General features: G+C 33.2%; 1 pseudogene; it reads right to left on the minus strand.

Moving 5' to 3' along the window:
- Positions 1–6,385: 6,385 nt before the first annotated feature.
- Positions 6,386–7,526, minus strand: LOC149576116 (phosphoenolpyruvate/phosphate translocator 1, chloroplastic pseudogene; annotated as a pseudogene).
- Between the last annotated feature and the right edge of the window lie 7,086 nt (positions 7,527–14,612).

The raw sequence follows: 14,612 nt of genomic DNA on the forward strand, positions 1-14,612 counted from the left end.
CTAAAGTTTACTGATGCTCAACATCAACTAGACTTTACATGGCATCCAATGTTCTACTCGGCATACACTAGAATGAACTTTTACTTGACTCCAATTGATTTTCTACTTGGCTTGCATTGCCTTTGATTGACATCTACTATCCACTTGGTCAAGCTTGGCAGACAAAATTTGTGTAACTTGTTCTTCTAAACTTTCTTAGTGTAGCCAGCCTTTGTAACCTTAAGTAGATTATCAATACATCATGCTATCAATGTCTTAATTGATTCTTGTGCATCATTACATAATCATAACTCAACCTTTCCTATAGGTTCTATTGTTACATCTTTTGATCAAATCCTCTTCATCAATCAAATAAGTGACAGTACTTGAATCTTATAAGCAATTGTCTCACCATCAAATAGCAGGTTTGACGTTAGTGACAAAAAAATGATTGAAGCATATTTTTCATACTTGTATATTATCACCAATCTCCCTCTTTCAACAATCTCCTTCTTTGATTAACTTCTTCAATCTATTCTCAACAATAAGCCAAGCAAGAAAGCTTAGTGATGATGAATTTATCTAGTGTTGATTGAGGCCAAGGAACACAATATTGACCAAGTGATAGAATTTCATAGTTTATAAAGGAATTTAGATTCCCAGCTAACATAGGTAAATTTTAGATTGGTCAAAATGCATGAATGATAAGTATTGATGAGCTGGAGCATTTAATGTTAAGAAACCATGCTATAGCATTCCTAGGCATGGATTCAAAGATTTTTTTGAGAATTATCAAGAAGGAGAAGGAAGAAACAAAATTATGGAAGGATTCGATGAATCTGACCTAACCCTAAGATCAACAATTATTTTTAAGTGGTAAAAGATCAAAGTTACCTATTTAAGGAGGCATAAGGATTGACCAAAAGAGTTTAGCAACTGTTGATTTTATTGACTAGTGAGCTAGAGTAGAAGACTGTAAGGAAGGAGTAGAGAAAAGGTGAAGAGTGGTTGCTTGAAGGATATTCCAAGAATAACAAAGATTGGAGATGGAGACATGAATGAAGTTATGCCAATGAATTAGTAGATGAGCTACATTATGATCTATATTTGTAAAACTAAAGTTATATTTATTAGATCAACCTATTGTTACTTTCCAACCTTTGTATCATTTAAAATCCTTTAATCAAGGTTGACCTAATAGTCATTTATAAATCCTTTAATCAAGGTGACATTCTAATGGAATATTCTTAAGTCCTCTAATAAGGCCACTCCTATTAGGGTGATTACATCCTTTAAAAGGGTCACACCTAGCAATTTGTATTGTAACCTTTAATAGGGTTGGCTCCTAACAAAGCTCACTTCAGAAGAGTGAAAATTTGGTAGCATGTTACTGGTGATTTTTTCCAATTTGAATTTCCTCATTAGATCTTGGTGTTATACTTGTGTGAATTTTGTTTGAGATGTTTTACTATTTAATGTTTTACATTATGTAAGTAGGTGAATATCAAGATACTGGACTGCAAGTTTATGTTATTTATAAGTTGTTATAGAGATCGAGATATTTAAAGAATAGATCTAAGTTGTTTAAAGTATTCAAAAGTTTAGTTGGTACATCTGGACCTAAGGATAATTGATTCACCTCCACACACACTCCACCCCACCCCCCACCCCCCCCCTCCCTCTCTTAGTTACTCTAATTCATTCTAACAATTGGCAGATGAGATTTGGTACTTGTGAAGAAAATTTTAAATTTACTTATAGCTAAAGATCAAGATGTATAGAAAGGAGATACCCAAGTCGAACAAGGAAAAAAAAATTACATGAATTTTTTTGATGAAGCTAAACATTTATAGAATTGGACATTCGACACTATACTAAATTGATCATGAATGTATAGCAGTACCTAAACCTATGACAACCGAATAGATATAAGAGAAACAAGAGTATAAACATGCAATGTTGGAGATTTCATCTACCTTAAACTAATCACAATTTGATGATATAAAGGACTGCAACACTACAAAGAAGATGTGGAAAAAGTTGACAAAGATCCATAGAAGAGATAAAAATTTACTAAGAGCCAAATTAGAAAGCTTCAGAGGAAATTTTTATGACATGAAGATGGTAGAAGGTGAGAACATTACTCAATATGTTGGAAGAATCAATGAAGTAGTGAATGCTACTAGAGGAGCTAAATGAAATATCAGTGATGAGACTATGATCAACAAGGTACTGAGAACCTTACTTCCTATTTATGTTATTGGGGTTTATGCATTACAAGAACTAAGATATACTCCTACTACTTTTGAATTTTCAAATTTTGATAATTTTACTGCCCTTGTTATTGAATCTATATTTAAGTCACAATTGGTTTTACATAAGTCTAAGAAGATGTCATGGGCCTAAATTGATGTCTGAATAATACTTCGAATGCATATGTCTGTACATTATTCTTAAGAATTATTCTTTAGACTTGAATATCTAAACATAATATAATAATTAATCAATAAAATAATCATAGTATTAATGCTATTAATTTTTATCCATAATGAATAAAAATGAGTAAATAATAATTAAATAAATGATATCTTATCAAATATCAAAGTTATTAAATCAACAAATTACCCAGCTAATATATATATCAAACAATTTTTTTTAAGAGAGTGAAACAAATAAATAAAATAATAATAAAGTGGGCCCTTTTATTATACCATGAAGTGACATGATCACTCAAATCTACACATATAAAAGCAAGAAAGAGTCCACGAAAGGAGGGGGGAGAAGGAGTTTTATATAAACCTTTCGAAGATTGGAGTGTAGAGATCGTACAATTTTTAGGATGTGGACGAGGTCGGTAGGTTCCATTCAAGCATAGGAATACGTAATGCATGTGAAAGATGCTACTACCAAGGTACGAGCCTCCACACAGATCACACACTGGGCAACACAAAGGAGAGGTGGCAAATAAGCATGTGTCCAGAATCAAGAGTGGGAGTTTGTTAAAGATGTTAAAATATAATATTAGGAGTCTAACGTTACAAGCGAAGACTTTGGAGGAAGACATTAGTGTAGGCTCCAATGTACACTAAACAATGATCAAGGCTTGCAGGTACGAGCCCATGAAAGGTGACGATATAGTTTTTAAGTTTCCTTTAATATATTTCTGCTATATTATGCATCATTGATCGTTTATATATATATATATATATATATATATATATATATGTATATATATATAAGTGGTAATGTTAAATAAATAGTATTTAAAGATAATATTAATTAAGTATGAGACTCAATGAATTAACAATATTATTAAGATATTATAGTGATGTGTTTCTAATATATCTAGTTGGTTAATTAAAACTCTATAGTGCCAGTGTAGGAACTATGCTCATCTCTATATGAATGGCTATGTGCCAGTGTAGAGAATGTGAGAAATCTATATGAAGGCTAAATAAGAAAATGGAATCTCATAGTGACAGTATAGTAGATGAGATCCTTGTATGAATGGCTATTGTGCCAGTGTGAGAGATGAGTAATTCTATATGAATGACTAGTTGAGTAAATGAAATCTCATAGTGTCAGTATAGGAGTTACATTCCTTGTGTGAATGGCTTTAGTGCCAGTGTGAGAGATGAGTAATCCTATATGAATGGCTAGATGCCAAATGGTTAGAATAGTAAAATATATTTTTATATAGATATTTTTATAAATTCTAATTTTGGTTTTATAGGTATTAATGTCCTAATTAGTGGGGACATTACAGAAGAAGAAAGGAAAAGTATGAGGATAGTGAGAGTGAATCTTCTAATGATGATCTTAAAGATCTTGAAGAATTAATGGCTAGGAGAGTACCAAGAGGAAAAGGTAAATTCAAAGGTAAACTTCTTATACTCTATTTTTCATGCAATAAAGGTTGTCTTAGTGTTGCAGGATGTCTTGATAGGGAAGACAAGGATGAAAGGAAAGACATCAAGTTCAAAGGAAAATGAGATGGAAAACACAACAAAGGATACAAAGACTAAAAAAGAAATGGAAAGAAGTCTTGTTACATTGTTGAAGAAGAGACTGGTGATGATTCTACTAGTCATGATGAAGACATTGTTTATGTTGCTATGAAAGATGATTCTAATAAAGATGAGAAAATTGTACTTATTTCATATGTGAGTAAGGGTGATATATGGAAGATTGATAATGGTTGATCACATCACATGACTAGTAGTAAAAGTAAGTTTGAAATTTTAGAACATTATAAAAGAAGTTGTGTTAAGTTTGGTAATGATGCACCATGTCTTGTGAAAGGTAAAGGATCAATAAGATTGAGTGATAAGATCAGATGTGATAATGCTTATTAGGTTGAAGAACTTAAGTGAAATTTTTCTATTGTGGCATAGTTAAATAGTTCAAGCTACAGTGTTGAATTTCAATTAATAATACTAAGATCTACAATGGTTCTAGTGAATCAATAGGAAGTGAAGATCGAACAAGAGGTAACTTATTGTATCTAGACCTATCTAATGATACATGTTTGTTTACACAATGTGATGATATATGGTTATGGCATAAGTTTTTATGTCATGTAAAATTTGACAATTCGATAAGCATTAACTTAAGATGAAGAGAGTAAGAGGATTACCAAGATTAAAGAAACATGATAATGTGATGTGTAAACAATGTCAATTGGGAAAATAACAAAGTCTAGTTTCAAGAGAAAGACCTATACTTCTAATGTAATTATAGAGTTGGTTTATACTAACCTTTGTGGAACTATTGGAGTGCAAAGCTACTATGGTGAAAAATATTTTATTATATTTATTGATGACTAGTCTAGAATTATGGTTTTGATGTTTCTTAAAGAAAAAATTAATATTTTTCAAATTTTTAAGTGGTATTTATCTAGAGTTGAAATAGAAATAGATAAAATATTAAACTATTTTAATAGGAGGTGAATTCATAGTTGAGGAACTCGACATATTCTACAATGATAGAGGAATCAAGAGATAAATGTCTACATCGATGACCCCTCCATAGAATGGTATAGTTAAAAGGAGGAATCAATCATGAAATGTCCTAGGACATTGATGATGGAGAATAATGTTGCACCAAAGTACTAGAGAGAAGCTATAAGTAATGCAATTTATACCTTGAATAGAGTACAAGTCAAGAAAGGTACAAATATCACACCCTTTGAGTTATGGTGCACCAAATGTAAAATATTTCAAAGTTTTTGGAAGAAAATTTTATATATTGAAGGATAAAAAACATGGAAAACTTGATGCAAAAAGTGATGAAGGTATATTCTTAGGATATTCCACTAAGAGCAAAGCATATAAGTGTTTGAATTCTAACACTAACAAACTCATGGAAAGTGCAACTATTTGAATCCTAACACTAACTAAATTTCCCTTGAAAATATTTATAAAATATTGTCCATACTTATTCCATGATACAAATCTACAAATTGGTAGAGTTCTCCTTATTTTATTCTATTATATTTTCATTATGGAACTCATCCTTAGTTTCAACATCCACTATGCCATTAACAATTTCATACCTCTGAAAAATAATTAAATGATGGTAACAAACAATGTGCTCAAAAGATTAGGTAATAGATTGAAAAATCATAACAAAAAATATAAAAGATTGATATTATGCCAAAACTAATTGGAAAACAAAAATATACCTTAGAATGTAGTGGTTCATGCAACTTCAGATATATAGCTTTCAAAGCAACTCTCTCCTTAGAGAATTTGTCTTCAATTTCATCATGTTTTCTCTAAATCACAAAAAATTTCAAAGGAAAATTGGAAAAAAAAATTTATGACACAAAAAATTTAAAACTCTTGTTATAAATAGGAGATATCAAGATAGAGCTACATATTTCTAGAGGGTAACCTAGTTTAGAATTGAAAACCTGTAATATTTGCACATGTTCAACAAATTAGTTGAAGGCTTCTCTAATCTAGAATCCAAAAAACATGTGCCTTCAAAAAAGCATCCCATACACTTACATAATAAGATAACTTCTCTATGAAAACTCTCAGGGGTTTTAAGTGCAAGAGCTCTATTTTATAGAAATTTAGCCTATATGGGTTTCAATGCTTAACTAGGATCTTTCCTACTTATATCACAGTATGCAACTACCAAATAATTTGATGCAAATTAGGTTTTAATTTATTTTTGACAAAAAAATTATTCTCTGCATAAACAAAACATCAAGAAGAGTCTACAAGAAAGAGTAAAATGACTACATAGATATTTGCTAACATGTGAATGCCAAAATTTATTTTATTAATTTTAAAAACAATATCATGTTAATTATCAGATCATACATAAATTTTGGTAATTGTCACTGTGCTCAACCTATCATGTCAAAAACCAAGCTCACCACTAGTTTCAACAAACCTTAGTTTTCCTTCAATTTGGGCTTCAATTTTAGTTTCTTTATCCTTGAATATGCAAAAACTACAACTAGAGCAATACCAATTTTGAGAAAATTTATTGGAGAAATGGGTGTCCTAAAGATAAGAATTAAGGTAATTATAACAACCACTTACTTAACACAGTTACCCATAGAATGTGTATGTAGAGATATCTTCTAACCTATCATGCAGAATACCATTGATATGGGGAAAAAAAGTGAACCCATGCTAGCAAAGCTTACAGAAATATCACCTTCACATCTAAACATGTAGACTGCATGTAAGTAGGTGTAAACTTAAAACCCTCAAAGAAAAGAGTTACTAGAGGAAGCCAGAAAAATGACATAACTTTATTACTGAGAAAAAAATTATATTGTTGAGAGATTCATCTTTCTTCGCCATAAATTTCTTACTAAGAACATTATGAAACTAAAATGTCAAGTTTGAAGTGACTAGATTCCCAAATCCAACCTAGTTAAGAGAATCCTTTATCATATATGTCAATGCTACTCCACCGACGATAGATGCAAGAGAATTGACAACCAATGGATTTGATGTCTCACCAAGAAATAATTTTGACAAGATAATCGAAGAAAAGGGCTCCATGGATTTATTGTATGTGTTAAAGAAAAAACAACTTTGCCAAGGTTCATGTTGGTAAAAAATTTCTCATGGTGCAGGAACATGCCAAAGATAAAATCATCATTATCTATGAACCAAGTATTCTAGGTTTCTTATGTAATCTAGTATACCACATGAATAATACAATTACAATTCCCACTAGAAAATGGAAGTTTGTGATTGTCATTGGTAAGGGATATGCCTTAAAAACCTATTTGTTATAAATGTTGAAATAAATATTGAAGAGATACCAAAGACCAAATAGAGATAATGAATACAAGGTCTTTATAAGATTACTCTTTGAATCATCATTAGTAAATGGTATGGCCCAATTCTATTGACATGGCCTTGATCTAACACAAACATCCCCGAGGGGCCCATTCTCAATCTTCTTAAGAGTTGAGCCAAAAAAACACATGAAATTAATCTGGCCTCTTTTGACTATTTGAGAAAATTGAAAATGAGGGGTTTATCTTTTGATTCCAAATTTGAGTGGAAGGGCATGTTGGGACTAAAAATTGCTTGGTCAATTTTGAGTACCATTGAGAATTTGAGCCCTATGAGCGCTTTTAAATGAGATTGTACCTGGTTGTACCTTTGAGCCCCAAGTGGTGTTTCATGTTTCTAACACCTTTCATTTAGTGCATCCATGTGTTCCATGAAGTTAAACTGACATTTCGAACCATTTTGCGAAGTCCCATTTTGAGCTAGTGTCAAAATTTGCAATTCTACCCAAGTGTCAAATAGTGACCAGAGGCCCAGTTTGCATTTGACTATCTTTTACCTAGGAATGTTTCATGGCCCGCTGCTTTGGGGATGTTTAGTATGCATATCAAAGAACCCATGTTCCAAATTTCAAGTCATTTTGAATCCATTTTGACTAGGTTTTGAACCCCTTAAAGTTGGTCATTTATTGTTTTGTGCATTTGTGTAGTTGTTCACAATTCTAGGAAGCCCTGTTCGACCAATGATATCATGGGGCTGTTGGATGCAATTTCTAAATAGAGAGGGACATTGAATCATGCCAAGTAGGAGAGTTGGAGAATGTAAGCCCACACATATTGGGAAAAATATAACTAAGTCAAAAGGTAGCAACCAAGTGGAAGGAACGTCAGATGTAGGGTAGCCCATAGCTTGGAAAAAGAGTTTCAATTTATGTAATTGCTAATTGATGTCTATGAGCCACTCATGAAGAATTTGAAATTTCCACTAGAGAAAGCCATAAAAAGATTAGAGCCACACAAAGGTGGATACAGGAATAAGAATAAATGCAGAGTTTGTGGAATATGTATAAAATTGATTTTGTAAAAACAAAAGCTTTACCCACAGCGAATCCCCAGGGGAGACTAAAAAGTTACATGCCTCATTGAAAGAGCAGGTTAAAGCCATGACATGTGAAGAAAAGCCACCACAACGTGCTCTATGATTTTCTTGTTTTTAATTTCCTTCCCCATTTTCATTTCCAATCTCCCAGAGCTTAGAAGCAAGTATAAAACCCAAAGTTGAATATGATTGGCAATGATCTCTAATCTCAACTCTATGTGAGTTTGATGAAGGTGTTTATAGCTCCAAGGTGCCCATATTCAAATTATTTTAGAATAACTAAGAGGGGGGGTGAATCAGTTATTCAAGGTCCAATAATGTCCAATCCAAGTTTTTTAATAAAATGAGGGTGAATCAAAAGTTCTATCCTTTTTACTTTCTTGTCAAATCCTTAATGGCATATAATTGAAATTATCATGCATGCAATTAAACATTAAACAATCTTGAAAAGTAAAACATGCATCACCACATAACAGTTGAGATTTTGGTGACCCAAAAACCCTCTAGGAATAAGAAGGTAAAACTGGGGTGAGGATGATACCCACAAAATTACTGCGCAATTGATTTCAACCACTTCTGATGGTTTTCCCTGTTAAAGGCCTGCCTTGTTAAAGGCTTTACACACTGTCAGATGTGACCCTGTTAAAGGATTTCTACACCTTGTTAGGAGTGTTCCCTGCTAGAAGACTTAAGAACATTCAACTTAGAATGCCACCTTGTTAAAGGATTTACACAGAGCTATTAGGCCCACCCAAGTCCATAGGATTTACAGTCACCTTCTCAAAAGAATCTTTTATCCCTCTCTAAGGATCTCCTATCCTTCTCCTGAGGATCTCTTATCCTTCTCCTGGGGATCTTCTATCCTTTTCTTGAGGCTTATCCACATAGCTGTTAAGCTAACCTAGCAATGTAGGATTTCAATGTTTAATACAATGGTAAGAAAGTATTAGAAAGGTTTTGACCTGATAAAGATTGCAACTCTAACCTTGTAGATTTCAGATCACTCTTCAGTTCTTTTCTTTTCTTGGCTTTTCTTCCTTGCAGTGCTAACAACTTGTCCACCCTTCAAGATCTATCTCCTTGAGTTCTTCCACTCATTATGCCAAGGCACTCTATGGTCACTTGATCAATTTAGAGTCTTGATGCTCTATGCTTACTCCCCACTGTGTCCTCTTCTTGACACTTCACACTAGCCTTCTCTTGGCTTCTTCACACGACCGCACTTACAACCAACTCACTCTCTCATATTTGATCTCTGACTTGTAACTCCTTATAAATACATTTTGTTCTTCATTTTTTGCTCAAATCTTCCCGCTTATCAATTTGAATTGATTTTAGAAATTATTTTCCCTCCAAACTATTTCTTCTAGAAAATCCAATAATATTCGCCTTGAATTGGTTTGCATGGTTTACGCAAAATTCTATGACATCTACTCATCATCCTTATCATCCAATTGATTCACAAAATTCAATGTAACAAACTTATCATTACTGATCTATAAATTCTTTTGACTTAACAAATAATGCAACAACTCACCATCATTGGTATATTGATGCTCGACATTAACTGGGTTACTCGGCTTCTACTGCTATTTACTGATGCTCGACACCCTAAGAGATTTTCTTGGCATCTGAAGAAATTTGCTTAGCATCCACTACCTTTTTCTGATGCTCGACACCTAAAGGATTGATCGGCATCTGAAGAAATTTTCTTGGCATCTACTACCTTTTTATGATGCTCGGCACTTGAAGGATTACTCGGTACTCATAGATGAACTTAGTTAGTCTTTGAAAATGGTTTAGTCAAACCTTACATTTTGTAGTGTCCATTACCTATGTCTTAAAGTATGTCATTAATACATGATTTCATCATTGTCTTAGCTGATCCTTATACTTCATTACAACATTATAACTTCAACCTTTCTCTAGGTGTTCTAGTTACATCTTGTCAATTAACTAAGTGATAGTATTTGGATCACTTAAGCAATTGTCATTCCTATAGTTAGCAAGTTTGACATCAATGACAAAACAATGATTGAAAGCATTCTTTACCAATTCCATCATTCTTCATTCAAAGATCTTTTCAATCATTTCCAACAATCTCCTTCTTTGGCATTGATGGCAAACCAAGCTAATCAATTGATTGAGCTGATCAACTTAGTTACCACCAAAATTATATACCAAATAGAAAATTGGTTGCCATTACATATCTTCCTTTTTGTATCATGTCTCCCTCTTTTACTAATACAAGCTAAATCCTTTGTTCTACTTCTCCTTCTTTACTGCTGCATCCTTACTCTGTATTCCTAATCCTTCATAACTACTTGTTGATCAGTTTCTTATCTCTTCTGAATCTCCCTCTCTCATCTCTTTTTTTTGTTTTTTTTTTGGTCTACTACTAATCTCATACATTCTCATACATCTCCCTCTTACCTTTTATTGATTAGTTTCTCATAAATCTCCCTCTTTGACATAAATGCCAAAGGTGAAGCATCTTCAACATGCTTGGTTTAAGCTTTGCATCTTATGTCTTTTTCCTTTGTCAGCATGCTTGCGATTGATCTGGAATTTATGTTCCTATTGTCATCCTCTGCATCATTCTTTTGATATTTCAATGATCTACTCCTGTTGATGTAGGGAAGCTTCTTTGTTGCTTTAAACTGCTTGAGCTAGGGACTTTACCCCCAACTTGCCTCTAAGCCTTTTACCTAAGAGTAATGCTCCTCCACTTGCACTTTTCTTGTCATCAATGTTTCCTCCCCAATCCATGTCTATGTATGCATTGAGCTCAAACTTCTCATTCTTTTTGTAGTATAGGCCAAAATCATGAGTTCCTTTGAGATACCTCATTATCCTTTTTACTGCCATGAGATGATTTTCTCTAGGATTAACAGAGAATCTAGCCACTATTCCAACAGCTAATACTATGTTTGGTCTACTATGTACAACATATTGTAGTTTTCCAATCATGAATCTATATATTGTTTGATTGACTTTAGCTGATTCATCATTTTTGGATAGCTTATGTCCTATTTCCATTGGTGTGTTGATAGGTTTGGAGTCTTCCAATCCAAACATCTTGAGTATCTCTTTGATGTAATTTGATTGTGTCATGAATATACCATGTTTTAGTTGATGTACTTGCAATTCAACAAAGAACTTGATTTCTCCAAACATAGACATCTCAAACTCATGTTTCATTTTATTAGAATTTTTTTGCAAATCGCTTCCTTTCCTCCAAAAATTATGTCATCCAAAAAGATTTCAGATACAAGGATATCCTTACCTTCTTTTGATTTGATGTACATGTTTTTGTTATCATCAGTTCTTTCAAATCCTATTTGCACTAGATACTTGTGAAGTCTCTCATACCAAGCTCTAGGGGCTTGCTTTAATCCATATAGAGCCTTATGCAATTTGCATACCTTGTTTTTGATATTTTCATCAACAAATCCTTCTGGTTGCTCTATGTAGACTTCCTCTTCAAGTATACCATTCAGAAATGTGGACTTAACATCCATTTGATAAACTTTAAATCCTTTGAAGGCTGCATATGCCAGTAAGGTCCTTACTTCTTCCATTCTGGCAACTAGAGCAAAATTTCTCCATAGTCTAGTCCTTCTTCTTGTGCATACCCTTTACAGACTAGTCTTGCCTTGTTCCTTGTGATTTCACCATTCTCATCTAACTTGTTTCTAAACACCCACTTGGTTCCAATTACATTTTTGTCAGGTGGTCTTGAGACTAAGGTCCATGTCTTGTTCTTTTCAATTTGTTCTATTTCTTCTATCATAGAATTATACTAGTCATCATCTTTTATGGCTTCACTTACTATTTTTGGTTCTATTTTTCTGAGCAGACATGTCTCACTTCTAAGTCTATTCCTTGTCATTGGTCTTGCCTCTTTGTTTCCAATAATTTGATCTGTAGGATGATGTCTTCTTACATACTTTGTAAATACTAGTTCTTTCCTTGTTTGCATATTGTCTCTTTCAGAATATGAATCTTCATGTGTATTTTCATTGAATATTTCTTCATTTCCTTCATGTTGAAAGTTCTCAAAATCTGAATGAACATTCTTTGTATTCTGCAGCTTGACTTCTGAATGTGTCTACTGCTTAGCATTCACTGTTTGTGACTTAGCATATATTGGATTTTGTTGCTGACTGTCATTCTAAGTTGCAACTTCACCACAATTAGGTATACCTTCATAAAAGTATACAAAGGTCTTGTATTCTTTTTCTTTATTGATGTTCTCAACACTTTGAACTTCTACAAGCTTATCAAATTTCACATTTGTGCTTTTTACTACTTTGTTAGTGTTAACATTCAAGCACTTATAAGCTTTGCTTCTAGTAGAATAACCAAGAAATGTGCCTTCCTCACTCTTTACATCAAAATTTCCATTTCTAGACTCTTTATATATATAGCATTTGCATCCAAATATTTTGAAATGTTTTACATTAGGAGAATGCCCATACCATAATTCAAAAGGTGTTGCATTTGTACCTTTCTTGACTTGAACTCTATTGAGTGTATATACTATAGTCCTTACAGCTTCTCTCCAGTACTTGAGTGCAACATTTTTCTCCATTATTAAGGTTCTAGCACAGTCAATAACTAATCTATTCCTTTTTTTTGGTATACCATTCTGAGGTGGAGTCCTGGGTGCTGATTTCTACCTTTTGATCCCTCTTTCATTGCAGAATTCTTCAAATTCTCTTGATGTGAATTCACCTCCTCTATCAGATTTGAGACATTTTAGGCTCTTCCTAGTCTCTTTCTCAACTCTAACCAAGTACCATTTAAACATTTGGAATGCATCTAATTTTTGTTTCAGGAAAATGACTATCATCATCCTTGAATAGTCATCCACAAATAGCATTATGTATCTGTCACCTTTGTAGCTTCGTACTTCAATAGGACCACACAAGTCAGTATAAACTAGCTCTAATACTTTATTAGAATATAAGCCTTGCTTTTGAAAGTTGACTTGGTCATCTTCCCTAGTTGGCATTGTTTGCACATGGTGTTATCAGGCTTCTTCAACTTTGGTAGACCTCTGACCTTCTTCATTTTGCTGATGCTTATCAGATTGTCAAAATTTACATGACATAGCCTCTTGTGCCATAACCATACATCATCAGTTTGAACAATGAGATAAGAAGCATCTTCCATGTCTAGGTAGAAAAAATTACTCCTAGTTTGGTCACCTTTTCCTATTAGACTTCCTTGAGAATCATAGATCTTGGTAACTCCATTTTCAAATTCAACCTTGCATCCTATGTTGCCTAATTGTGAGACAATTAACAAGTTATAATTTAGGCCTTCAACATAGTATGCATTATCACATGATATCTTTTCAGTAAGCTTGATACTACCTTTCCCTTTGATCTGACATGGTACATTTTTACCAAATCTAACACTATTTCTTTCATATTGAATAAAGGTAATGAACTTACTTTTATCTCTAGTCATGTGATGAGAGCATCTGTTGTCTATGATCCATTTGTTATTCTTGTTCATGCAGGTTACTAGGGTAGTTGCTTCATCTTCATTTGATTCATTTTTCATAGCCACATAGACTACTTCATCTTCATTCTCGTCAGAGTCTTCTTCAATAATGTAGCATCTTTTTCCTTTACCTCTGTAGTCCTTGTTGTCCTCTTTATTGTTCTTGAGGTTGCCTCCATCCTTGTAAGTTTTCTTTTGTGTGCATCTAGCTGCAATGTGACCAACTTCATTACAATTGAAACAAATGATTGGTAGCTTACCTTTGAATTTGCCTCTTCCTCTGTGAAATCTTCTTGCTAGTAATGCCTCCAATTGGTCTACATCATCTTCATCAGTGCTGTTGTCACTAGATACATACTTTCCTTTTCCACTATTTTTCTTTGTTTGTACCTCCTCATTGTCTTTTATTGTTGTCTTGGCTTTGAATGCAGATTCAAAGTTTTCTAGCTTGTAGTTGTCAAATTTGGATAGCTCAAAGGTAGTGAGTCTTCCAATTATTCCTTCAAATGACAATGTGTTGCCTGGTACACACCTTAGCTCTTGGATGGATAATACTCTTATAACATAGATAGGAAGAAAATTTCTCAAGTATTTGCTACATACTATTTCTTCTGATAAATGTCCTCCTAGGCTTCTTATGGCACTTACCACTTCTTTCATTCTTGCACCGTATTAAGCAACATTCTCTCCTTCTTCCATTTTCATGTGATCAAACTTTCCTCTTAGGCTCTCTCTTTTGGCTCTCTTGACATT

Source organism: Cupressus sempervirens, chromosome 1 (assembly GCF_028749045.1).
Source record: "Cupressus sempervirens isolate cs-2001-9-10 chromosome 1, ASM2874904v1, whole genome shotgun sequence".
NCBI classification, from domain to species: Eukaryota; Viridiplantae; Streptophyta; class Pinopsida; order Cupressales; family Cupressaceae; genus Cupressus; species Cupressus sempervirens.